The sequence below is a fragment of the Cynocephalus volans genome, chromosome 14 (assembly GCF_027409185.1).
Source record: "Cynocephalus volans isolate mCynVol1 chromosome 14, mCynVol1.pri, whole genome shotgun sequence".
In the NCBI taxonomy this organism is placed as follows: Eukaryota; Metazoa; Chordata; class Mammalia; order Dermoptera; family Cynocephalidae; genus Cynocephalus; species Cynocephalus volans.
Window position 1 is genome coordinate 89,447,604 of NC_084473.1, and position 26,301 is coordinate 89,473,904.

Genomic DNA, 26,301 nt, shown 5'->3' on the forward strand with positions numbered 1-26,301 from the left:
TGTGAAAGCACTAACAAAGTGCCTGCTCAGTGCACCACCTACATCACCCTCTTTCCTTCCCTCCTCTTTCACCCTGGAATTTCCTAACGCTCAGTGATTTCCGGCATAAGGCCTGAGAGTGTCGACTGTGATCATCAGAAAATGGGCTGGATATTATAGGAATAAGGACATGAGAAAATGCAGGTTGATATGAGAGTTGCATTGTCCTGAGCCAAGAATGAACCAATATGCAATTGGACTAATGAGATAATAGCACCTTTCAGATAAGAACACAGATTGCTGAGAAACTAACTGTTCACTAAGAGAAAAGCTGGTGCGCTGTGAACACAAACTGAGACATTTAACATTGCGTGGCCAAGTGTGATTTCTATGCTGTTTTATCTTCACTGGCTTCTAAGAAATCTTCCATTCACAGACCAGGTTTTCAATTCTGTGGGGTTAACCTCAGGCATAAAACTTTCCACTTCTATATAAAATTAGTTTGAACCCACTTTACAACCCTGGAAGAAAGAGGAAGTTCAGAATAAAAGATACAAAAACAAACAGGGAGCTGAAACACCATAAACTTTGGAAAGCACTGCTCTCCAGCATCCTCAAAGAACGTTCGCGTGGCTCACCCTGTGTACACTGAGGTCACACATCCTATGAGAGCAAGAATGCTCAGAACTAAAATATAATAAGCATTGGTAAAACAGCAGAACGACAGATGACACCTCCCCCTGCTGATGAACACTGTGCAGCCTCCTCTGTGACCAAACTGAGGCAAAATACAGAATAAAAGAAAAGCAACCCAAGTGTGTAAGTGAAAATGACATGCACAGCCCAGACCACAGTTATGGCTCATACACTGAAAGTGTTGCAGGTGCACAGAACTCGAGTGTATGAAAAGCAGTTTAAAGGGACCTTTCTCAATCGGTGCAAATGTGTTCCACCTCCCTACAACTCCCCCTCCCCTCCCCTTCATCCTCTCACTACTCCCCAGGTTTCACCCCAATTCCTCCTCACCCATTTAGGGAATCTAGGTAAGAAAGAACACTTAAAAATATATGCAAACATTAACAGGTACTGGAAAAAAGAGGTGACTTGCCTATTCCATTGGCCGTTCCTCCCATGTTCTCCCAAGAAGCGGCATGCTTTGAGAAGTGCTCATCACAGCTGACACACAAGGACCAGGCCAGGAGGCTGGTGCTCAGAGGACAAGAGGCAGTAGATTTCTGGTGATGTCCTGACCACAGTCTACACTCAGACCTGACAAATGCAGGCGTCCTCTGGTTTTGAGCACTCCTGGTCTCGGGTGCTTCCAGTCTGAGGCACTCCTGGTCATGGGGTACTCCTGGTTGAGGGCTCCAGGTCTTGGGGTGCTCCCAGTCTAGCGTGCTTCTTTTCATGTCGTGCTCCTGGTCTCTGCTGGTGCCTCTCCTCATGTCAGTGCAGTTGAGAGTCTGGCGTGCCATCTGCACGGTGGCTGTGACTGCAGCTGTAGAGACTAGCTGCTTTTGCATTTCCCTGCGGTTGCTGCTGGCTGAGAGAATCAATACTTGGCCTAGTGAGCACTTGAGTCTTTGACAATCTGGAACGGTCTCAGCAAATGTGACAAGCGTGATTTTGCTGCTTATAGGGGTTTCCCTGCATGTGTTCCTAGCAGGGTGTCCATTCATCCTTTGCTCTCTATGCAGGATTGGTTCCAGGACCCCTTTCACCACCGGGCTGCTTCCTAATCTTTCTTTCATTTTCAGCTCAAGCCTTGACTTCCCCAGCCTTAGTTAGATCTCCTTCCAGCATGCACTCCTCAAGTTGTTGTCGGTTCTTCATCTGTCTCCCCCACTGGAAGGTTCCCCTACAGGATGTTGCCAGAACAGAAGGCACTGCACATGTCCATCACCCTTTCTCTCTCTCTCTCTCTCTTTCATCTTTTTCAAATAGAATGGAAAGTAGACCCTACTCAGTGTGTTAAAGAATTCCAATATTTAACACATACCTATAATCTTACATGACATGATGCGTACATCATCATGTCCTCTTCTCTCAATTCCAGAAGAAAGGGACAGGGTCTGGTCAGCCGCTACTACTGCATTTGCCAACTCTCTATGCATGCAAGACCCCACCAGATATCCAGTAGGGACGGTGGCAGTTCCTCAAACTGACTCTAGCTGGGAAAACCAAGCCAACTCTGAAGAATGGGCCTAAAAGAACATACCTAATTACTTGTTTAATAGAAGACATGAAGAAAGGTGCACTCAGGGCAGTAAATTATGATAAAATCCAAGAAGTAACACAAAAGTCAGATGAAAACCACGCTCTTTATATGAGCCGACTCAAGGAGGCGGTCCTTAAATACACCAACCTAGATCCAACCTCTGAAGCAGGCCAATTATACCTACATCCACATTTTATCTCACCAGATATCAAGAAAAAATTACAAAAACTAGAAGACAGCGCTCAACCCCCTCAAAACGACCTGATTAAGACAGCCTTTAAGGTCTTTCATAATAGAGGTAAGAAACAAAGACTACCAATGGTAAAAGGGGATCAGGCTCGATTCCAAATGAGGGCCCCCACCTTCCAGCACAGTCAGAATCCTAAAGCGCCAACAGTACAATACCGATCTCCTGCAGGGCTGTGCTACAAATGTAACAAGGAAGGACACTGGGTCACACCCTGCCCAGATCCCAAGGCTCCGCGGAGACCCTGTATGGCCTGTGAGAGAACGCACCATCACAAGTCTGACTGCCTCCATGCCTCTGGGCCTGGGGCCGTCAGGCCAACACCCAAATCCAAGCTAGGACTGCACCTCCCAGAACTTCTGGGACATGCCACCAAAGACTGATGCCGCCTGGGCTCAGAGGTCCCCCACTATGACCATCAACAAGACTGGACCCAGGGTGAATATGGAGGTGGCAGCTAAGCTGATGTCTTTTTTCTCAATACAAGGGCCACTTTCTTGGTTCTTCCTGAACATGCACGACCTTTGTTCCCTTCCTCAACCTCTATTATGGAGGTAAATGGCCAAATTAACAAACCTACGATAAATAAGCCCACCATTACCCTGTGTCGTACAAGACACAGCTTTTGCTCATTCTTTCCTGGCCATGTCTACATTCCCCACTGCTATAACAGTGCAAGACCTACTCACTAAGCTACACACAACCTTACCCCTACACCCACCGAAGACATTAACACATAATCTCCTTTTCCTCACACAGGGAGAATCCCAAAATTCTGTCACACCTACTACTCCTTTTCCAGATGTAATCAACCCTCAGGTGTGGGACACTGAACATCCTTTGGTGGCTGCCCATCTCTCACCTACAAATGAAACCTTAAAGGATCCACTTACTTTCCCAAATAAGCCTCAATACCCAGAGCCCACACAAGGGTTAAAGGATTTAAAACCCATGATAAATAAATTACGACAGGCTCGCCGTTTAAGGGCCACCAGCTCTCCACGTAATTCCCCTAATCCTTCCAGGTAAAAAGACAGATGGGTCCTATCCTCTGGCTCAGGACCACAGGGCTTTTAGTGAAGTGGTTCATGCCCTGTCCCCCAGCATCTCTAATCCTTACATCCTTCTTTCCTCCGTGCCCCCTAAGACCTCACATTACCAGGTGTTAGACCTTAAGACGCCTTCCTCACCATTCCTCACGACTCATTGTCCCAAGACGACTTTGCTTTTACATGGACTGGCCCAGATTCGTGGGTCTCACAACAACTCACCTGGACAGTCCTACCCCAGGGATTTAGAGACAGTCCTCACCTGTCCAGCCAAGCTTTAATGAAAGACTTGCAGGGCCTGTCCGCCACCCCTAGAACCTTACTGCCATATGTTGATGATTTACTTCTATGTACCCCCTCAAAAGAACTTTCCAAACCTCATACTATCCTCCTTCCAAACTTTTTAGGACAAAATGTTACCGAGTCTCACTTAAAAAAACACAACTTACCAAAACAGAGGTTACCTATTTGGGTCTTTGACTCACCCCCAGTCACAGGGTTCTCCCAGTAGACAGAAAACACCTCATACAAGAAATTCCCCTTCCCAAACTAAGGCTGAACTTCTCTCCTTCCTTGGGCTAGTAGGATATTTTAGGCTTTGGGTGCCAAATGTTGGTCTCTTTTCTAGAACTTTGTATCGGGCCACTGAGGGGAGCCTCCATGAACCCTTAGGTCCTAATCCCCCTGGATCTACTCCCTTCACACTCTGAAAACAAGCTCTCACCTCTTCTTTGGCATTGGCGCTCCCCAACCCAAACGAAGTCTCCTTGTCTATGGAGACAGCACACAGGGATTTGCACTGGGAATATGGAAAATCTTTTCTGTTGGGTAACTTCCCTTACGAACCTCACCCCATGGGAGACTTTTTACCTGCTCAAAACCACACCTGATCACTTTTGCACAAGTATGTTAACACCCACCTACCAAAACCCTACTCCACTCCCTTTCCCCCTCTCAACATTGAGGCCAGGGGACTGGGTTGTCCTAAAAGACTTAAACCCAAAACCTCTTCAACCTAAGAGGACAGGCCCCCATCACGCACTTCTCACCACCCCAACCGTGGCAACATTATCGGGCATAAGTGTGTGGGTTCATTATTCCAGGTTACAAAGGTAGCAGACTTCAATTGAAAACTCTCAGGACATCCTGAGAAATATCATTCCCAGCTTCTCACACTCACCTCTGTCCGGCTAACAAGGATACCTGAGGAATCCACAAGAGGAGTCAGAATCCAGAAACACAGAAGCCTAACTGCTCCGGCCAACCCACACCCAGCTGATGAGTCAGCTGCCCTGACTGGTGTCTCTGTCAGCGGCAGGCGGTTTCTACGACCTCCTTCTACTTTCTCCTTCCAAACACACCTGAGCCCTAGCCTGTGAGAACACACTTCTATCCTTTCTTTGGGGCTGCTACCTACAAGGAGAATTCAGGGACTTCTTGCCCCCTCAAATAACCAAGTGGACAGAAGTGGAAAATTAATCGTCCTCACCATGTTCTTTTTCAGTCAAGAAAAGGCAACAAACCTAAAAACTCTGCCAACGGAATGGTTTAAGGGCCCATGGCTATTACCCATTTTGCTCCCTAACTTAATTCCCCTTGTCATAAGTTCCCTTCCGCTATCCATGGCACCTATACTTCTACAACAATTCTCCTGACTCCTCTGCATGACCATCCAGTGACTCATGAGTGGGTAACTGAAATTGTGATGATGAGAGATGCCCGTTACCATCTCCTCCAGCCTCAAGGACCTCAGTGACAAGGAAACCCCTCAGGTCATTAGCCCCTCATCACCCCTTTGTCAGCAGGAAGACATTACAGAAGACGGAACTTCATCCATATACAAAGTCTGGGGGTCTCCCTAATAACAATCGACTCACGTCCTTTCTTTTTCACCAAACACAAAAGGGAGGACTATTAGGTCTGGGGAGGACTACTTCACATGGTGCTACTCAAAGATACTCAGAATGGTGGCGCCTGCCCTACAGGACTTCCCCGTAAAGTAAAAAGACAACAAAACTCCTAACAGCAACAGATCTCCACGCCACTGGTCCCCTCTGAAACCCTACTTTACACACTAAGGGAACCAATAATCGCAAACCTAAACATCACCTAATTGACACAAGGCCTCAACAACTACCAGTGGACTTTTCGTTTAACTCCTCATCAACAGAAGCTATGGCCAATCACAACAACACAGCTCAGAACAAGAAGAACCATGAGCCCAACCCCTGGGGTCGGGCTAGGTTCTGTACCTATGTCCCTAACGTACCACCTGTGCCAATAAACTCCTTCTAGCCTGATTCCTTGTCTTGGTATCAATGCTTTGTGAACCTTTCAGAGCCAGTTTCAGGGGCTTTACGCTTCTGCCCAAGAGGGGACCCAACTCCAGACTGGGCGTGGGCTCCAGGGTTGCCAGGTAGTCTCTGAGTTTGGGTGGAGGCATAGGACGTCTGTGTTGGTGGGGTGGTAGTGTCCTTGGCTGATGCCCAGAGCCTCTTTGCAGGCGGGGTGGTGGTGTCCTTGGCTGACACCCAGAGCCTCTCTGAGGGCAGGGTGTTGGTGTCCTTGGCTGCACTAGGATCCCCGCTGGGAGCAGAGCTTTGGGAGGAGACGAGGGAGGTCACAGGGCCAGCAGGTGGAGGGGTGGTCACTGCAGCTGGCAGACGGAAAGATTCGGAAGGCAGCCTGGCCCTGCCGTCACAGTGGGCTCCCTGACATCCTAAGGCAGCATTGATAAGCTGGAGTGCTGCCTTCTTCTCCCTGTCTAGGTCTTCAGTGGTGACTCGAAAACCTGGCTCGGGGCATGGTGGCAGCATAAAAGATCCCCCTCGCCTACGCGGGAGCAGAGGAATCTTGCGTTTGCGGGGTCTGGAGCTCTGGACTGTGGGCGAGGAGATCTTAGAGGGGAGTTCCTGCCCTGTCGCTGCACCTGGGCTCTTCCTCTGGCAAATCTCAGTAGCTAAAATGGAAAGCTGAGGGCCCTCACTTCTCACTTTCGAGGCCTGACCCTTCCTACTCTGCGGCAGTTGGATACTTGAAGTCGAGCTGTAGGAGCTTGTGATGGCATTTCGTAGGGGGCAGGAGCTCAAACAACAGGTGTGGGGCATCTTATATGTGGGCTGCCAGCACCCCACCTGGAGGTTCCTCTGCAGAGGCCCATGCCTCGGCAGGAAGGAAGAAAAGGCTGCATTGACCCTAAAGGGCCTAAATGCTGACTGTGCAGTGCCAGCACCTTCAGGGCCCCGTCTCTCACCCTCCTGCTTCTCTGTGACTTTGGGGTCTTTCTCTTGCTCAGCCTTTTCTCTGATGCTCTCTCCAAGGGCCCTCGTCACACTCCTCGCTGGGCAGGAGTCTTGTGCACAGCTGAGTGTTGACCTGAAGAACATCTTGCGATTGTGAGCAGACAGTACCTGCATCCCCTGGTGGAGATGTCTGCAGATGGAAGTAAGGACCCCCAGCAGGGAACACAGTATCTGCAGGGCCACAGGACATCTCCTGGCAGATGCTCTGTCACAGCGCCTGTTCGACGCTCCTGGGTACATGTGAGATGGCCCACTGTTCATCCAAGGGCATGGGCTGCCGGGTGGACCCAGCCAGCCGTGGGAATTCTGCCGGTGGTGTGAGTGGGCTGCGGGTGTGTGAGCCCTTCTGGCAGGACATTGCTCCCCCAGGGCAGGGGGCATGGGTGTGGGGCGAAGCCTGCCCACGTAGCTACCCATGTGGAAACTTCCAGTTGTTGAAGTTTCTCTCTTTGAGTAAGTAAGAGAACTGAGCACTGACAATGCTCCTCGAGCTGCCAACTCAACCAACTCAGTCAACTGGCAAAGCTCGGAACGTTTGGCCGGTTGCTGGGACGACCTATGCACATGCACAGAATGTGCACAGAATGCGCATGCACAGAATGTGCATGTGAGTGTGTGTGTAACGGACGTGCGAGGAACAAGCACACGCAGGGCATATGTCAGGAGCAGGCGTGTGCAGAAGATTGTGGAGGAGGAGGGGCACGTGCCCATGACACAGGCAGAACAGGCCCATCTGACCCGCCTTTCCCTCCAAGGTATTTAACCAAGAAAAATAAAAACTTAGGTCTTCACAAAATCCTGTATGTGAATGTGGTAGCTGCTTTATTTGTATCTTCCAGGTGTAGGACTACTAACATTATCCAATTTTTTCTTAAGTGATTTTGTCACAGTTTTTAAGTTGTTTGAGGCAGGGCATAGTAGTATCAATATACCATCATCATTTCACAGTCTGGGCTGGGTTCATATTTTCCCAATTGCAGTGACCAAGGCAGCCTTGAAGTTCACCTCAGCTTGACTGAAGGTCCCTGTGCTCCCTCTTAGAGCACTGACTTTAGATAACGTGTAAATGTGCATTATTTCTCAGCTCTTTGAAATGGAAACTTGTAAAAAGCCTCTTGGCAGTTTTAGAACCCAGCAATGTCTTTCTCAAAGACCTGGGACCCACCCTTTGAAATGGAACCATCCAGGAAGGCAGAGCCCCCATGTCCCAGTCTCTGTGGGAGGGTCAGAGCCAAACTTCAGTCGGCACCATTTAGCCAACACATATGGGTTGATCACAGATAACATTTGCCAACTCAGGAATAACTAACTCAGCGTGCTAGACAGGTCCCACCGGTCCACCTCCCCCGAAAGTCCTCCAGTCCTTTCCCAGGGCTCACTTCAGTGCTTCAAAACCCTCCCGCCTTTTGTTTCAATGGAGTTGCGCTCAGAGTGAGTTCGGGCCTGTTCCCCCATTGCAATAGCCTCGTCTAACGTCTTCCTTGTCTGTTCAACTTTCTCTGGTGCAACTTTGGCTCTGACAAATGTAAAATGCAGAAGCCATGCATCCATATAGATTCTTTTACCCCCTGCTCTCTTTATTAGAGTTGTCATATGTATTCCATCCACATTGATTAATCCCCACCTCTGAGACAGCGGTAAATTTTTGGCATTCAAAACTCATACGATGTTCAAGAATTTAAGAATAGACTCTCTCTTTGTCTGGGATAGTTGACTGTTTGGGTTGAAAAAAGTTCCTTTCACATCATTACAGGATGTCTGTGTTGTCTGGAGGTGAATTTCTGTGTGTTGAGCTTTTGTGTGTTTGGGTTTTTTTTGCCTTCCCTCCTTAAGGACGTCTCTGCTGCGTCTTGTGTGCTGGGCTGGTGGGTCTCTTCTTTCAGTGCTTTCACGATGCTTTTCTGATTCCTCTGGCCTCCTAGTGTGAGCACTCGCACACACCTGTGTCTTCACCTGTCACTACACCAATAGATATTCCCTAGGTCATGGTTTTAAGGCATGTGCGTACCACCTGTTCACTGGCCAATGCCTTCCACAATACATGTGGTTGCTTCTTCTTCATGGGACCCCACTTGGCTTTCAGACAGGAGCACCTGTACCTCCTTTTCTATCCCCCCTCTTGTCCCTGCTTCCCTTTTAGGCCAGGAGTAAGAAATCAGTTTCTGTTGTTGAAGCCATGCAGTCGATGGTGTTTTGCTATTGCAGCCTGAGCAGACGAAGGCACTCACTTTGAGACCTGAAGAATATACAACTCTTGATCCCTGTGCAGCCCCCAAAATGCCAAACAGCCTTCTCTCTTGTCTGAAATGAGTGGCTGCTACTTCATTATCAGTGACAGCTCGACCCTTGCTCTTGTCCACCCTCCCTGTAGATATTCAGCTAACCATTGATAGCATTTCCCTCACCTTTAAAAAGCATCCAAACTAGAGCTTCCTTACCCGGTCTCCTAAATGACACAACTAAAACGTAGTGCAATAACAGTTTGTAACACTCTCTTCCACACACGCCCCATGGTTCCTCCTGGTGCATACTCTCCTTTGATGGAATGACTAATGAACAGAACTTGTTCAAATGCAGGTGTGCTCCTGAAAGGAACCCCTGGATCCCTTGTCCCAACAGAATGAACTCCTCTTGGCAATGCCCCTGCTCATGGTGGGCCTGGGCTCCTGAAGCCCCCAGGCTACCATGATCCCTGTTCTCTGCATATTTAAAACGTCCTCAAACTTTAAGTCCTCCCTGCCCAGCCAACATCTTCCACGTGGCCTTCAGCTGAGTCCATCCCCCTTTGCTTTGCTCCTGCAGCTAGTTACTGGCAGCTTCATGTGCTCCTGACATCAATTGGCCTCCTGGGACCATCAGTACACTGGAAGCTGCCACAGGGCAGGGACAGGACCTCACTCTTCCTGGCAGCCTAACTGCAGCCTGTGACCACTGAGGGTTCTCTCCAGACCCCCTGGAGGTGAACACCTCACCCCTCCTGTCTCCTCATGGACAGAATGGGATGACGACACCCTGTGAGCCCAAGCGTGCGTAAACGAGCTGGCACAGCCGTCGGGGAGCACACTGGGCCCTGGGACCCCTGCAGGCTCCTGGCTCGGTGCTCTCTGCCCTGCCTAGACACACACTTGCCTTTCTCCAGTAACAAGCACAAGGAGAGAACAGCAATGGACACTGAACAATTGCACGCACTAACTCTCTCACCCACCCCAGCCCATGAGGGTGCACAGCACATGCCCTGCCCAGATCCCGACCATTCTAGATTAGCCTGCCTACCTGTGACCCGGGCAGAGGGTGGCAGACTGGCTGGCTGATGCCTGAGCTGTATCCCAGATACGCGCTGGGGTCTCTTATCTCAGTGACAGGGTGAGGGGTCCCCCGGAGTCCAGTAGGGGCTGATGCTGAACAGAGACTGCAGGTACCCAGCGGGGACGGGAAGGCCAGGCTCGGGAGGGAGTGGCTGGGGCAGGGGGACGCTGCACTCACTGTTCTTCATGTCTCGGAAGGGCGGGTGGTTGTAGCAGTAGGGGCACGGCGGGTAGCTCTTGCCCTGTGAGCCAGAGGACCACAGGACCAGCTCAAAGCCGTCGGGTGGGCACCGGAGCTCCTTGGAGAACTTGATGGTGCCGTTCTGGGGGAGGGTGTAGGTCTCATCGCAGTGGGAACAGTGCGAATGGCTTGGCTTGTTCTGCAGCAATGCCAGGGATAGGCAGGAGGGCTGCTGGGACTGCCGACTCTCAAAGGTGCTGATCTGAAGCAAAGTCAGCCAAAAGGCTGAGCAAAACCTAAGTCAGGTCGGGAGAGAAAATTTCAGGAAGAACTTGGCCTGTGTTTAGGACAGCAAAACTCTAAACAGGTAAAGCAGGTCCTAGCACACAGCCTCATGTCTATTGGGCTGCAAATAAATATTTCCAAAGATAAAAGAAAATGTAAAGGCATCCACTACTACGTATTTCTCACTTAACCATTTACAGGGTGTGATCATTACATAATAGGCTTGTTTTGGGAAGCTACAAAGACACCCGCACCTAATGAGTAGCCTCTTTCAAAGTGACCCTCCAAAGGGTAACATGGGATCCAAACACTACCGTTCTTTCACCCATTCACAGAACTTCTTGAGAATGTCCTTCAGAATCAGCTAGTGAACGGTACCCTCACCGACCTTTAGTGAATAAACAATTTGCTTTATAAATTTCTTGCTTTATACTCATACCTATTTATTTGAAAAGCTAAATAAAAATTACCTGATCGCACCGTTTATTCATTAAATTTTGTTTTGAATGACTTTGAACTACTATTTCCAATTGAATCTATCATATAAAATATTCTTAGTATTAAGACTATTGAAATGAATATACATAAGCAATTCCGGAACGTGAACTCGAGAGCAGCTTGGGTGACGCCTTGCTGGAGGAAGTTCACAGCCTGCCACGTGGACAATGCTGAATGAGCATCAAACTCATAAAATTCTTGGGCCTGACCAAGATCATCCCCAACGGTGTATTGTTATATTTCACATGAGACTCAAGAAATAACGTTTAAGTGGTTCTACATCTTAGCACCAGATCATGTTAGAATAAATTCGGCTGATATATATTTTCATTTCCGCATAACAAAAACAAAGCATTATTTTTATTTGTTTTTAAAAGCATAAGAAAACCTAGACTTTTATACAACTGATTCAACTGAATATCTTAGCTTAGAACACATGAATGCAGTGAAATGTAATTACCAAGAGCTCTCAGCAATGAAGTACTTACTCCATGGTGCCTGAGAGGTGAAACATTTCGGCCGTTATGTAGGACAAATACTATACAGGACAACGAGTGGCTCGATCACTCGGATATTGTGTGTGAAGCGGGTCGTAAATGCCACGAGGAATCCCAGGAAGATGCAATCAACACCCCACCGATGCCCACAACAAAAACTTAGCAATTCCCGCAAACACGTCGATGGTCTCAATGGTTTTCATCTGGCAAAAGGACTTGACCAAGTTGCACAGGACCTGTGGGAGAAAGAAGACACGCTGTCAAGTCTGTTCCAAATTCCCTATCACCACTCTGGGCACAAAAAAAATCTACCCGACGTTTTAATATGTACATTTCTTCTGTGTGCCCAAGTGGATGAAAAGTGGCAACCATGGGGCACTTATTCGTCTTATATTTTAATATTGCAGCTTTAAACCAAAAAACCATTGATAAAAGTGTGTTGTCAGAGAAACTATTTCTAAAAGTAAGGGAGAGGAGATTTCAAAGTTATTCCATAACTTATTCCTAAAACATTATTTTCCCCAGGTATCATCTGAAAGATCACTTTAAAATACTCGTTTGCCATCCAGCATAGGCCACTCGTATTATCACCATTACTTGGGAGGTAGTACACCACAGAGAAAGCTTGTCAGTGATGCTGTCACTGTATGTATGTACTTCACAAGGTCCTATTGTGGAGTCACGCAATGTGATGACAAAAAAATCTGCTCTGAGCAGGTCAGCTAAATTGTCGTGCCTTGGGGGCTCTGGGATACGTCAGTAGCCACGTCCACCTGTCCTGCAAAATGTTATCATAAGACCATTCTTACTTAGAAGCACACATGATGGCACCAGAAAGCCATAAAACAACCTAGAATGTTTCTTGTAATCCTAACCCTAGATCCCCACAGGGAAGACATAACCTGGTAACAATCCCAGATCTACATAGGGACACCAATAAAAACACTGATGTAATGACAAGGAGGATCTGTTTTCTCTCCTTTGATTCTTCTCACTCGTGTGATTATAAAATGCTGAGCTCTGCTGGTGCACTTCACAGCACATTTCTCAGGGTGATGTGACCTATGCATTTCCCCAGGTGCACTTGTCATGTTGGCTCAATAAATCCTATGCTTTATATGTTCGTCCTCACTTTCTCTTAGGTCAACACATGGAAGGGATCCACCCATCAGTACAGGTACCCAACCTGAGGAAGTCCTCCTCCCAGGCCACTGGGGTCCTCTCTCCATATCCCAGGCTCCTCACCTCACCCACATATGTCCCACCTCGGATGTAGCATGAGACACGAAGGAATTGTCTTAAAGCAAACAGTAAGCAAACTGTGCGTGTGTGTCTGTCTGCTGTAACTTCATACATATTTTGTGCTTTAAAGTAAGGAGACTACACTGTTGTTTGATTTCTTTCCATTGTCTTGGTGTAATTAAGCCTTCAGGAATGCGTGGCACTTCAATCTGCTGGGCAATATGCTTTCAAACACACTTGTGGCGCCAATGCACCCCAACACAGGAAGTGATGGCATAAGCCTTACGACTTTTCACAAAACCAGTGAGTCCAATACAAGTCCAGCAGGTGGCCTGCTTCTTTTTCGCTGTCGCATTGCACCTCTGGGGGCATTTGGAATCTCCAGGAGATATGGAGTGAAGGCTGGACTACATCCTCATTTGGCTTCTGAGAAATTCAAATTTTTCCCATTTGTCCAAGGTCAAATAACACAAAATGTCAGAGGCAACGTTAAAATCCAGGTCTCCTGACGTTCTGGTTGAGTTGTTCAAGGTTCAGCCATGGGAGAGTGAGTCAGACTCCTGTGAACCAGCGTGTGCTCCAGCAAATCCCATCTCACTCTTTGTCTGTACTGGGGTGCAGAAAACTGCTCCCCAAAACATGGTGCTTTGTCATGCTGAGTGCTTTTAAAATTAAAAGGCCTCAGAAATGAGCCTCACAATTAAAGTCCCTCTAACCTTGTCTTCTTCCCCTCACCCCAAGCACTTATCTAAGAAAGCTTTCCAAAAGAAATGCAATTGTCTTAAGGTCTCCTTAGGAACCTCCCCAGATAACCAGGAAAGGACAACCCCAGAAGGGACTGGAGAGACTGGAGGGACCCACACCTGGACAGAGCTTTTCACAGGATTATATCTGCCTCTCGGTCTCACCCCCAATAATTGCTTACTGTTCCTCAAGAGAATCATCTACATTCCTCTCCTTCCCTCTCGCCTGTGACGATTGTTACATAAGCCTCTGCACTCCACCAGAAAATTGGGAAATTACCCTCTTGTGATTACCCCATGCATTGCCCCTCCCACCACATTAAAATAATAAATGACTTTTCTTATCAATCAAAATTTGTCATTGATTTTTATTAATGAACCATCAGGGGTGAAGAGGAAGTTTTCCCTTGGCCCCTACATCTACTTCACTTATGGATATTTATACACCCTACTGTAACCAAGTGACCAACTCAACCTGGTCCATTATTTAACCACTTCATAAGCTTTCCTGCAGGAGCAGAGCCAAAATTTGCAAGTCATGCAGGCTGGGCATGAACACTAGAAAAAGCCTTGCCCTCCAAATAACACCAGGAACCAACAGAACCTGGGAGGCCAGGACATGACCAGAACTTGAAACTCGTGAGTCTTTTCAGAAGCAAGAGGTCCTTTGTCCAGGCAGTTCTGGGGCTGAAACTCTGAAACTCACCATTCCTTGCCTTTCCATAAATAGCCATGCTTAAAGCTCACCCCATCAAAACCTGCCCCACCAGTGCTTCCCCATACCAATCCGTCCACTGCCCCTAAAAGGTTGACGTAACCCCAGGTAGATGGGAGACAGATTGGAGCTTTGCCTCCTGTCCCCTCACTGGTCGGCCACACAATAAAGCTCTTTCTTCTCACAAAAGCCAGTGTCACAGAGTTTGGCTTTCTGTGTGCACTGGGCAGCGAGCCCATTGTTTGATTATAGTACCACATTATAGATTTTATATCATCTATTTTCTCTTTTCCGCCAGATTATAAGCTCCTTGTGGTCAACCAACACCTTATTACAATTTACGTCTTCTATGTTGCCTAGAAAATGACAACAAATGTGTGCCTTGTTTTGGAAAAATAGTGGATTATTCCTTAGAAGCAGTGCGGTTTTCCTTTCTCCTAATTGTTGGTGCAACACGGAAGAGCACTTGGTATCCTACCACCAAGAAATGCCTTATGAGAACAAAAGAGACTCACTCCCACCAGGACTTAAATGTTCTGAAAGCATCATCGTTTCCCAGACACAGAGGAAACTGGCTCCAGGCAGCAACCACTTGCCACTTGCGGCCAGGGCTTGCTGCAGGCATCGGATTCCATCAGCATCAACATCCCACACATGCTTCCAGAGACAGGATCAGAGATGGGCTGTCTACACCCCCTGCCTCCAAACAGCCAAAGCCAAGGGTGACAGTCACTGGCGTCCCAGAGGAGAGAGGTAGGTTTCCCAGCCAACTGTTTCTGCATTGACAGACTCTCTCCTGGGCCACTTGGGCATGCCACGTGGTACCATGGTTCCGTCCCCAGACTCCACAGCTTCTGCCCTACCTTCCTCCAGCCTGCACTGGGGAGTGTCATCTGCCCCCTGCTTTAATCCCCCCACTGACTATGTAAGACTTATTTCCTTAATGGCTGCCATTCCATTGTCCATTCCCAAGATTAAAATCTTTGACCGCCTGACTTTGGGAAGGCCTAACAGTCTCAATACACCAGTCTGCTCCACAAAACACATTGTATCTATTCATTGCTGCCTCTGGTTTTCTTTCCTGTTGTTTCTCTTGGCAGAAACTCATTCCCCAAACCTGGGGAAACTTGTCCATCTTCCAAGGTGCAGCTGAAGCTGCTGTTCCTCCCAAGAGCCCTCTGGACTCCTCCAATCCTTGTGAGTCACCCTGTCCTCTGACCTCTTGCAGCACAGACGATCTCCTAAACCAGCGTTTTGTGATGCACTGTCTTGGGTTGTTGGTGCTGCCTCAAGTGAATTCCTCATTTGCCCAACAAAATTAGAAACTCCTTTCGTACAGCCCTCGTCTCTTTCTCCTCCTCTCATCCCCCACCCGCACCCCATTTAGCACACAGAAGTGGCCTTCATGGGAAGCTCAGGTACTCTCACAGAGTAACTGGTGCCAGCAGATAGGTAATACACTCATAATCCTCCCAAAACTATTATTTCCCTGGAACTCATCCATCAAATCTATCAAAGGCACATTCTGTCTTAAATATCCCTTTAGATTTTGCAAAGAGCAAAGCTGAATCACTGTCACTTCACTGTCAGCACACCAAGCAGAAGCTCCAGTTTGATCAATCTACTGCCTGAGATGCCACAGCAAAGGCAGAGCAAGTGTCTTCAGTAGAAACGTCACCTTGACAACCAGAAAGCTTTCCACAGCCTCCCACCTGTTTTACACTGAACCTGATACCTCGTGATCGGCACATGATAAAATTATTTTAGTTACAACTGACCATAATCCCATAGTTCATTCCAGTTAAATCCTGTAATTTTATCACAAGGGAATCTATCCAGAAAGTGCTGTGCAGTTTTAACTTATATATGTATATGTATTATGTATATGTACATATATAATGTATGTGGACTACGAATGTCTCTAGTGAGTCTGCACAAAGTTAGCCTCAACTTGACACGTGTTTCTAGGAGATTAAAATGCCAGTGATGCCAATTTACTAAATTTTATAATGAGCTAATTTGACAGCTGAGTACTTTCAAATCTTCCAAATGATCAAAAGTCGACTTCTTATAATTCTTTTTCAAATACATAAATATATATTAAAATTAGGAATTACATATTTTGAACTTTGGTTTAAAATGTGCACTAATTCAGTGAAACCATGTAAAGCAGGAAAGCAAACTATGCAAACACAGTTTATCAGAACAGCTCTGTTCCAGAAAAATAGTGTTTAGGTCACTTTTTCTTATGCAAAACATAAAGGATAACAATTTTTTCATTAAAAATTTTAGATCTATTCTGCTATTTACAAAAGTGAAATTAAGGTTCAGTGGTCTCTGCTTACCCTCCAATTCCTAAAGTTGGATTCCACTCCACAGCACACAGTGATGGGCCACTGGGCACATCGCTCGCTTCTCTCAACGGAGCCAACTCTCCTTAACCAAGCCTAGTGGCGGGAAGATCAAGGAAGCTCTAAGTCTTCTTGGAAATTTCATTAGAATAACTCAATGGTTGCTTACAATGTTTTACAAAAGATACGGAAATTACCATATGAATATAAGTCATTTGATTATGCACTACTGTGGAAATGGCAGGACTTCTCAGATAACTGAGAACCTGAGCAATCTTTGCCTAATAAGGGTGATTTGAAAAGTTTTTGTAAGATATTTGTTATAAGGGAAAACACAAAAAACCTATTTAAAAATCGCACCGTTATTTTTTCAATTGTTTACCATTTTCCAGTTAATTTTAATCCACTCTAGCCCCCACACAACACCGTGAAAAAGTTCATCTACAATTTATATAGCTTATATACAATTTATATCATCAATTTCTCTTGCTTTGAGACATTTTTATGCTAAGTTTTCTTCTCTTCAACTTTTCTAGCTCAATATTGAATTTATCAAAATTTGAGGAAGGAATTAATTGCCCTGACCTACAATTTACCCATCCTCCAGACTGCACTCTAACATTAATCCTTCTATCTGCAACTCCTAGAGACTCGTCATTTTTGCTGTATGCATCATGGTACATGTCTTCAATACCTTTCCCTATTCCATGAGTTACTTAAAACTCTCCTAGGGATAAGACTGGACGAATGAATCAAAGAATCTTCCATAAAACATTTCCACCTCTGCTCTTTGAGGGTACCTGACAGGAAATAAAGTTATCATTTTTTGCACCATTGTTCTAATTATTCTAACACATGCTCAATTCTGTACACTATTCAGCCAATCCAGTGAGAGAAACATCACGTATTTTGTTCTGCATTAGGTAGGCAAACCTCCAGCCATGCCCTCATCTCCTGTGGCTTTGAGGGACCGTTGACTATCCACCTGGGGTATGTAACTTACCAAGGAAGGCTCTTTCACATGAAACCATTACAGTCCTTCTGACTTAAGGCTCTGGCCATGGACAAGGGCTTCCGCCTCTAACTACCAGTCATGTCATTTCTCTGTCCTTGACCTTCCCTATTGGAATGGCAGGCTCTCGGTCTGGCCCACTGCCCTCCCTGGGTCAACCTTCCCTCTCTGTCCATAAAGTTGATAACTTTGTGCCTCTTGAGAGGAAGCACAGGATATGCCTCTGCATCACCCACTGCCTCTGCATCACCCGCTTCCTCTGCACACTCTAGACAGTGACGCAGTCAAATCCTTTCCTGAAATACAATCCTGGACAAACTCGAAGAGCAGACCACCGAGATGTGGGAATGATAAATTTTATAAGCGGTGGGAATACAGTGTAAAGGCACGATGTGTCATTCTGAAACCACCCTGACTTTGCTGAACTGCCCTAGAAGGAATGAAGTAAGGTGTTTATCTTTCTCTGTAAAGTTTCCTTTACACTAAATAGATCCACTTCAAGGATCCCACACTTGAATGTCTGCAATCACCCTCAACAAGGGTAAAATGTACATATCAAACATAAGTCACCGTGGAAAACTCGATGCCTCAGGAAATTGGAATGAGTAATAAAATGTCTTTACTGTTATGGCAGTCTCCTGGTTAAAATTTAATATTGGTAAGTTAATGACTAATCACTGTTGGTCAATAATGGAATATATAAAGTGGATTTTGTTACTTGAGTAAAGTAACAGCTGTCTTAAAATAACTGTCTTAGAAACCTTTCTAATAACTGTAAGCAATAAATTACTGATACTTTTTTTCTACATAATAATGTCTGCATGGAGTTAATGAATGTTGGGCTCAGAAAACTCATATCCTAAAAGAAGGCCTAGGAAGCCAGCCTCAAAAGCAAAGTCTTCCTCTAACCTTCTCCTGCCCTCCAGCTCCCAGCCTTACTCTCTCCCAAGGCAAGCCATGGAAACTTTAATCCCTCTTCCCCAAGGTGGGTCACAGAAACCAGAAGCCCCTTCCCCAAAGCCAGCCACCTTCTGTCTTGGAGCTGCCACAAAGAACTGCTCTGCCTACCTTGCTGATTGTAGGTCACAGACCTCCACTCCAGAAAGGGTCCTGCCCTTTACGCTGGAGGAACGAATGCTACACAAAGGCCAACAGAATGTGAACCAACAGGCCTTGCTGTGCTTCCCCACTCAGTGCACAAAACTAGATCATACCTTTCTTGTCCAATCAATCCCATTTCTACATGGCTGCCCTGTCTCATAGAAGGTAAGCGCAGAAGTGGACAGTTTTCCCTACATCTTTGGGTCTTCATTCTGAGGGCTTCTATGTCCCTTAAAACTATGATCAAATAAATTTGACATGCCTTTTTTCTCTATTAATCTGTTTGTGAATTAATTTTTCAGAGAGCCTTCAGGAGGTTGAAGGGAACAATGTCTTCCCTTGGCCCCTGCATAAGCATCCTTAGAGATGGTATTTCTCTCAGTTGTGGATTCTGCTTTGGCAGCAGAAGACAGGCTAACAGAGAATAATGCTGGTTCCTATGTAGCCTTTTCAATGAGTCAGGAATAACATTTAATAGGAGTTAATGGAGAAGATAATATAAACGAAGTTACTTAAACACACTTTAATCTTTGTCTGCCTCAATTTTCTTACCTGCAAAATGGGAAGAATACCTACTTAATAGGTTGTCATGCAGAACTGACACCAGGAAGCATTCTCGGACAGTTGACGGCTTCCATTACTATTGCCTTTACTGCTACAGAACCGTAGCTAACATCGAACAGCTTCACAAGCCTAACTAACCTGTTCAGCAATCCAGGATCCCTTGAGTGTTTTCAACCGGTGCAGGCAGAGCCCTTTGGAGGTCTGTGGGTGAGGGGACAGGCCTCCTCCTTTCTCTGCCCTTGCCGGCATTCAGAAGGTGGAGTGGAGGTAAATTCTGCTAACGCTAAGATCATTACAGCCTCTGACTCTAATTCCATGTCAATTAAAAAAGAATTTAAAGTAATTTGCATTTTCTGAAAAAACACCCACTTATGTGAAAATGATGAGGACAAGAAAAGTACTGGCTGAACCGTAGCAGAAATGAGCATGTGACAAAAATTTGCCTAAACTCACAGACACAATAAATAAACCATCCCCAGGTAGAGAACCGCACATAGTAGGTGTTAGCATTTCACACGCACTACACACATGGCACGAGGGTACTTCAAAAAGTTTGTGGATATGTGGATCTTTTAAATAGAATTAAAAGATGAAACACTGGTTGGGGCCCAAGTTGTAACATCAAGGTCAAGGGTTTGGATCCCTGCACCAGCCACTTGCCCCCTCTACCCACCCTCTAAAAAAAAAAAAAAAAGATAATACGCATATATACATCTTTCCATGAACTTTTTGAAGTACCCTCATATATTGACAGCATTTCTTCTCACAAGGAATCCTAGGGCATGACGTCCTTTAAATTATAACCAAAGACCTTCCCTTGTGAAAATGCCAACATGATAAATCCTCAGAGGCACAAAGGCCACAGTCACTTTTAGGCTCCTCTTGTATAAACAAGGTCTTGTTAAAAAGGGACCAGCTACACACATTGCCGGGGCCAGCGCAAAATGAAAACAAGGAGCCAGTTGTATAATAATAAATAAATAAATAAAAAGTCAAAAAAGGTATTAAGAATTTCAAGACAGGACATCAGAGCATTAAACCAAGTGAGGGGTCCTTCTGAGTGGGGACGCCTACCTACTGACCATGAAGCCACGCTGCTTGCAGGAGCCACCCCTGCTGTCACTGTCAGAGCTGATACAGATGGGCGGGGGGCCAGAGTGATGCAGTGGGCATGTGTTACTCACCACTGTCACTGCGTCATTCAGCAGGGACTCTCCGAAGACCAGGATGTACAGCTGCTCATTGACATGAATGTTCTCGAAGACCGCCAGCACAGCCACGGGATCCACAGCGGAGATTAAGCTGCCGAAGAGCAGATTCTGGAGCAAGGTGATGTCACTGAGACCAAATGCTTCGATCTGGCAGATACCAAATAAAGACACCCCAATGCCAATGGAATTCCAAAGTGTCCCTACCACAGCATACCAGAAAGTGGTGCCAATGTTCTCAAAGAACGGGCGAGTGGGCATGAAATAGCCGGCATCAAGCACAATGGGTGGCAGGAGATACAGGAAAAACACATCAGTCTTCATGGCAAGGGGGTGACTTTTCATCAACACCAAAAATAATCCCTCCTAGTATAAGTCCAACAATTACAAGGAGGCAGCTCTCAGGCACTATTGTGGGCAACTTGTGATAGAGATGGAAGCCTGTTAAGAAAAGAATAAAAACACAAAATGTGGGTTATGATGCTGGAATTATGGAGAGGGGGAACTCATTCTCTTTGACAGAACCACTGGGTCCTATTTCAAATTCTCCCAGGTCACTACAATTGGTTACACAATTGGATCAGATATTTCCCGTAGAACTATGCACAAAGTACATGTAGGCACAAATTTAACTTTAAACCAGAATTAGAATGCTATAGGTGCACATTATCTGTAGAGTGTTTATTTTTCTAAACCCCTATTAATTTTTTCTTAAATATTGGGGCTGTGGAAATGGAATAACACAATGCAATTTTATATTTGAAACCACTTAGTGGTTTCCTGATTTCCAAAACATTTTCAGATATAACATCTCACTTCATTTCATCCTCATAAAAAAAATAACACTTTTGTAAAAAATGTAAGTGAAAACTGAGGCTCAAGGAGATATGGGGTCTCACCAAGGCGGTTGGTCACAAGCCACTTTTTGGATTACTATTGGCAGCTCTGGCATTCAGAAACATTTATAACTTCTTTATGTTTGATTTCAGATTCTTTTATTTGGAATACTGAATATGTTTAATTTTTGAGATGTTTGCTCCTTCAGAGACAACCAGCTCAATTCATCAAGATGCAACATGAGAAATATAACATGAGAGAGATAAACATGCCAGCCATGACTGCCAGTCACAAAGAGTCCCAAATCAAGGGAAGAAACAGAAGTGTTTACAACGTACTCTAACACAAGGCAAGGTGTGATCAAGCCCCAATCAGTTGTTATGGGAACAGAGAGGAGGAAGGAATCTGCTGAGGAAGACATTTGCAGGAGGTGGTACCTGGGGAGGGCTTAAAGGACAGACAGGCACGAAACACGCAGAGGCAGGACGAGGCTTCTGGGAAATGAAGAAGTGCAGGAAAATATCCATCTCCTAATGAATGGTGGTGCCCAGTGTGGCTTTAAAGGAGAATCTGTTAGGGCACGACTATAGCAGGAAAAGGAGGGAACTGTGGGTGGGGCCAGCACATGGGGCCGAGGTGCAAAGTGACTTCACACAATAAGGTCACTCGACAGGGCTTACGTAGGCAGAGCCCTTACTTACAAGGCAGCAGTGAGTCATCCTGAAGCCACTCAACACATTCTACAATTAAGGCAGAACAGGAGAATGCTATGGTGTGAACGCGTTCCCTCCAAAATCCAGGTGTGTCAACGTGGTGGGATTGAGAGGTGGGGCCTTTAAGAGGTGACGAGGCACGAGGGCTCGGTGCTCATTAATGGGATTAAGTCCCTTACAGAAGAGGCGTCTCGCAGCGTCCTGGGTGAGCTTGCTCTTCCTCTCTCACTCGGCCCTCTGCCGTCTGCCATGTGAGGACGCAGCAGGAACGCCCTCAGCAGACCGCAAGTGCCAGCACCCTGATCTTGGACTTCCCAGCCTCCAGAACTGTGAGAAATAAATGTCTGTTCTTTGTAAACTGCCCAGTCCGTGGTATTGTTACAGCAGCACGAATGAAGACAGAAGTTTATCTGAGTTATGTGACGGTAATACTAAAATGAAAGAGTAAGTCCTTAGAAACTTAAAATCACAGAAGTTTTAATAAGTAAATCCTTATGAGCCTACAAACAGGACTAACACCACAGCACTTTGTTATAACTTCTTTATCTTTATAATCAAACCCTCTGTGAGCCACAGCAATACACTCGTCATAACCTGAAGAGATTTAGAAAACTAATTTCTAAATAATAAAGTGAACATCTGCATCCTGGGTATTCAGATCACCTCTCCAGCGGTGATTATCTCATGCTGCACTACAGCAGGCTCCACTAATCGGCAGGGAACAAAGGCAGCCAACAGCTCCAGTGCTCTTTACCCACGACCTCTGCCGGCCCGCTGACTTCGCTAACAGGTAAGTAAAAAAGTCCCCTGACAGCCACGTCTCTGTCCCCTCATGCTAACTCCTGCTTCTACACACAACTTCCCCTGTATGCTGAGGACATGCCAACAGTAGCCGCTCTGGTCTCCTGGGATCCAAGTGGAACCACCTCCTTTCTGGAATGCAGCCCCAACCTGAAAGTTTCTTGCCAAGGAACTTTGAGGCCACCACCGGAGGACTGCCCCCCCAGCTTGAAACCCAGCCCTCCCACTCTCTGCCTGTGAGTGTGTATAAGTTACTAACACGCCCAGGCCCCACTGACTCACCTGTGAAATAGGGCCAAATGCACCTGCCAGGCTAAGAACTATAACGACACTGTGCCTGTAATGTCACAAGTGCCCCGGGATTATAGTTGCCACTCTGTCTTCTACATAAAAAAAACAAGAGAAAACAGGGTAAGGGCCAAGGGAACACTCGCCCTTCAACACCCTAATGGTTCTCTGAAAAATCAACTAATTAACTGAGTTAATATGAAGAAAAGGCGTAAGAGATTTTATTATTTTAACACGCTGGGAGGCGGCGATGCACTGGGGAATCACAAAACAGTCATTTCCCACTATCCCACAGGGTACAAAACTTATATCCCCCCATACATAGGGAAAGGGGAGATGGGGTGTAGGAGTAAATGATTCTTAAGGAGACTCAGTGGCTGGAGAACATACAATGGCCTGGGACAAAGTCTCCTTGGCACGCAGAGCAATGACTGGTAAGTGATTCTCTCCAAAATACTGAATGGGACCAAAATAGAAGACGATGGTCTGTGACAAAAGTCTGTTCAGGTGTGTTGACAGACTCTAGTTCTTATTCCTGTGGTAGGAGTTAAGTTAATAAAAACTCAGGGAAAGGACCAGAGGTGACTGTCTTCTTCTTGGCAGGTCTGAATTTTAGGCAGATGGGAAGAGAGAGGGTCAGATGATTGAGGGATGGGACGGGGGAGGGAGGGTCAGAGAGACCTTGAGGCTGCTGCTTTATTCCAGCCTGTCAAAGCACCACATTTGGGGGTAAAAGCTTTCTGCTCCCCAATGACAGACTTAAAGAAATGCACAGAAGCCCTAGAACCCACTGGAGGCATGCTGAAAAAGGGGGGGTGAGGCCTGTTCTGGAGGCTCCCATTTCCTCCTCCCACTATTTTCTTTCCTTTCACTGACCAGTGCTCTCATGTGGGTCAGCATGTTGAAAGGACATGCTTCTTCCTAAAAGTGGAGGGTGGGAAGCCAGGTGGATGGGGGAAAGGAGGGAACAGAGATGGCTCAGATGCATGGTAGAGGCCAGTGCCACCACACTCAGGCAGTGTGGCTGATCCTGCTGGGACCCCGAGCAGCAGGAAACGACCACTGATCAATCAGCAAATAGAATGCAGCCATATACGTGCAGGACACGGGTGGAAGGAGGGGCCCCTGGGACAGAGGGTGGAGGAGGCATGGAGGGAGCGAGAGGAGGAAGATCTGGTAGTAGCAGAATCAGAAAAGAACAGCAACCAACCCGGGAACATTGCTGAAGGACTCCTGCGTTTATGTTTTTAAACTTCCTCTCCTTTCTTTTATCAATGCTTAGGTCATTCAGAACCAACCAGAGGACACTTTCTTGAGATAGGACAGCAGTCACTGACTTTGCCTTTGGTTAATACAAGCAGAGAAGCTGCACCCTGCAGCAAAGGGTTTGGTGTGCAGGCGGCTACGCTTTCAGGAGCTAACAGAGTAAAACTCATCGGGGCAAAGTAGTTGATGACAACAAACAAAAAATCTTCATAAATTTCACTGTTCACAGAATAAAAGAAGTAAATCAAGAACTACAAACGTGCATGCGTTTATGGCTCTTTTTCCCTCGAGCATTTCTTAAAGGGGAAATGAATAGATGGAATTTGCTTACCGGAATCATCATCCCACCTAATATTATTGAAAAATGTATCTGTTACTGGGGAAAAAAACATATCAGTATTGACAAATATATCAGTTATCAGGAAAAAAGTCAAATGAATGTTTTGATGATTTTTACAACACTGAACATGAACTATTTATGGCAGGTACAACCTACTGTGTAGTCCAGAGGTCAGCCAGCTTTTTTTCCAAAAGGGCTGGGTAGTAAACCTTTTCAGCTTGCGGGCCACATTTTCTCTGCCATTGCAGTGCAAAAGCAGCCATAGATAACACACAAATGAATGAGTGTGGCTGTGTCCCAGTGCAATTTTATTCATGGACATGGAAACTAGAATTCCATAAAATTTTACATGTTCTAAAATAATTGCTTTTAATTTTGTTTTAACCATTTAAAAATGTAAAACCATTCTTAGCTGCAGGCTGTATTTGGCCCCCCAGGAGTGCACCTACTCCTGGTTTAGTCTGTTCTGCATATTTATTTCCTGCTAACTTCTGTTTATGGTGTTGGGCATTGTACCTTGTGCCATTCAACTTTTATTGCTAGCATATAAAAGTATGAGGAAGAATTGCTTGCAAAATTTATTATTTTATTTTAATTGCTATAAAAATTCACTTAGTGGGAAGGGAATCAGGACTAAAGGTCTCATAAAAAATATATAGTAAAGACGTCCCTCCCAGAGTGAATTTATTTTAATTTCTCTCTGCACACAAGTGTTGAAATTAATGGACTTTAAATGCTAAAGATCTGTGTGTAACTAACTATGATGCAATTAATTCGCCATATTTTCTCATACCTAAAATAATCTATTTGTCAAATTCTGGGAAGAGGGAAACAACACAGGAAGCTGCCAGATAGCAGGATCCCCTAGAGAGCAACAATGTAAAAACCTGAATCAGAGAAAGACACTACCACCACCACCAAAAGCATACAAAACAAGTTTCCAAAAAAAAAAAAAGAAGTTCTAATTTATAAGTAGCTCAACCAGAGGAGAAAAGGAAAACTAGGTCTCAAGGTGAAGACAAACACAAATGATCTACTAAAGTTCAATATTTTAAAAGGACTTGAAGACAAATGACATTTATTGGAGTGTCAGAAAGCCCATGTGAAGAACAAGACGAGTACCCGTGGGTGCCTGGTGAGCACCCGCAGACAGTGTGGCTGTCTGAGCCAGCGCTAGGTTCGGGGTTGGTCATTCTCAAAGCACGCTCTGAAACACTGGATTTAAAGTAAAGATGGTGTAAAGTACGTCATGCCTATCTGGCTGGGGAAGAAAGGGGAATATTTATGAAAGTCATTAAACTCATTTTTAAATAGTAAGAAAAATAAACAAGATCATACGAGCTTAAAATTCACATTGCAATAAGCAATAGACAGCCAGATAGAAACATAAAGAAAATAGTAAGAAACGCCACTGTAATCAGAAACATCATAAAACTGTTATCACTACAGGATAACTCAAGTGAACAAAGACTGAATAACAGAACTGAGATACAGGATCAATACTGCTGAACTCAAACAACCAGGTGGAGAGCGGGGTTATTTACTGAGATGGAGAACAA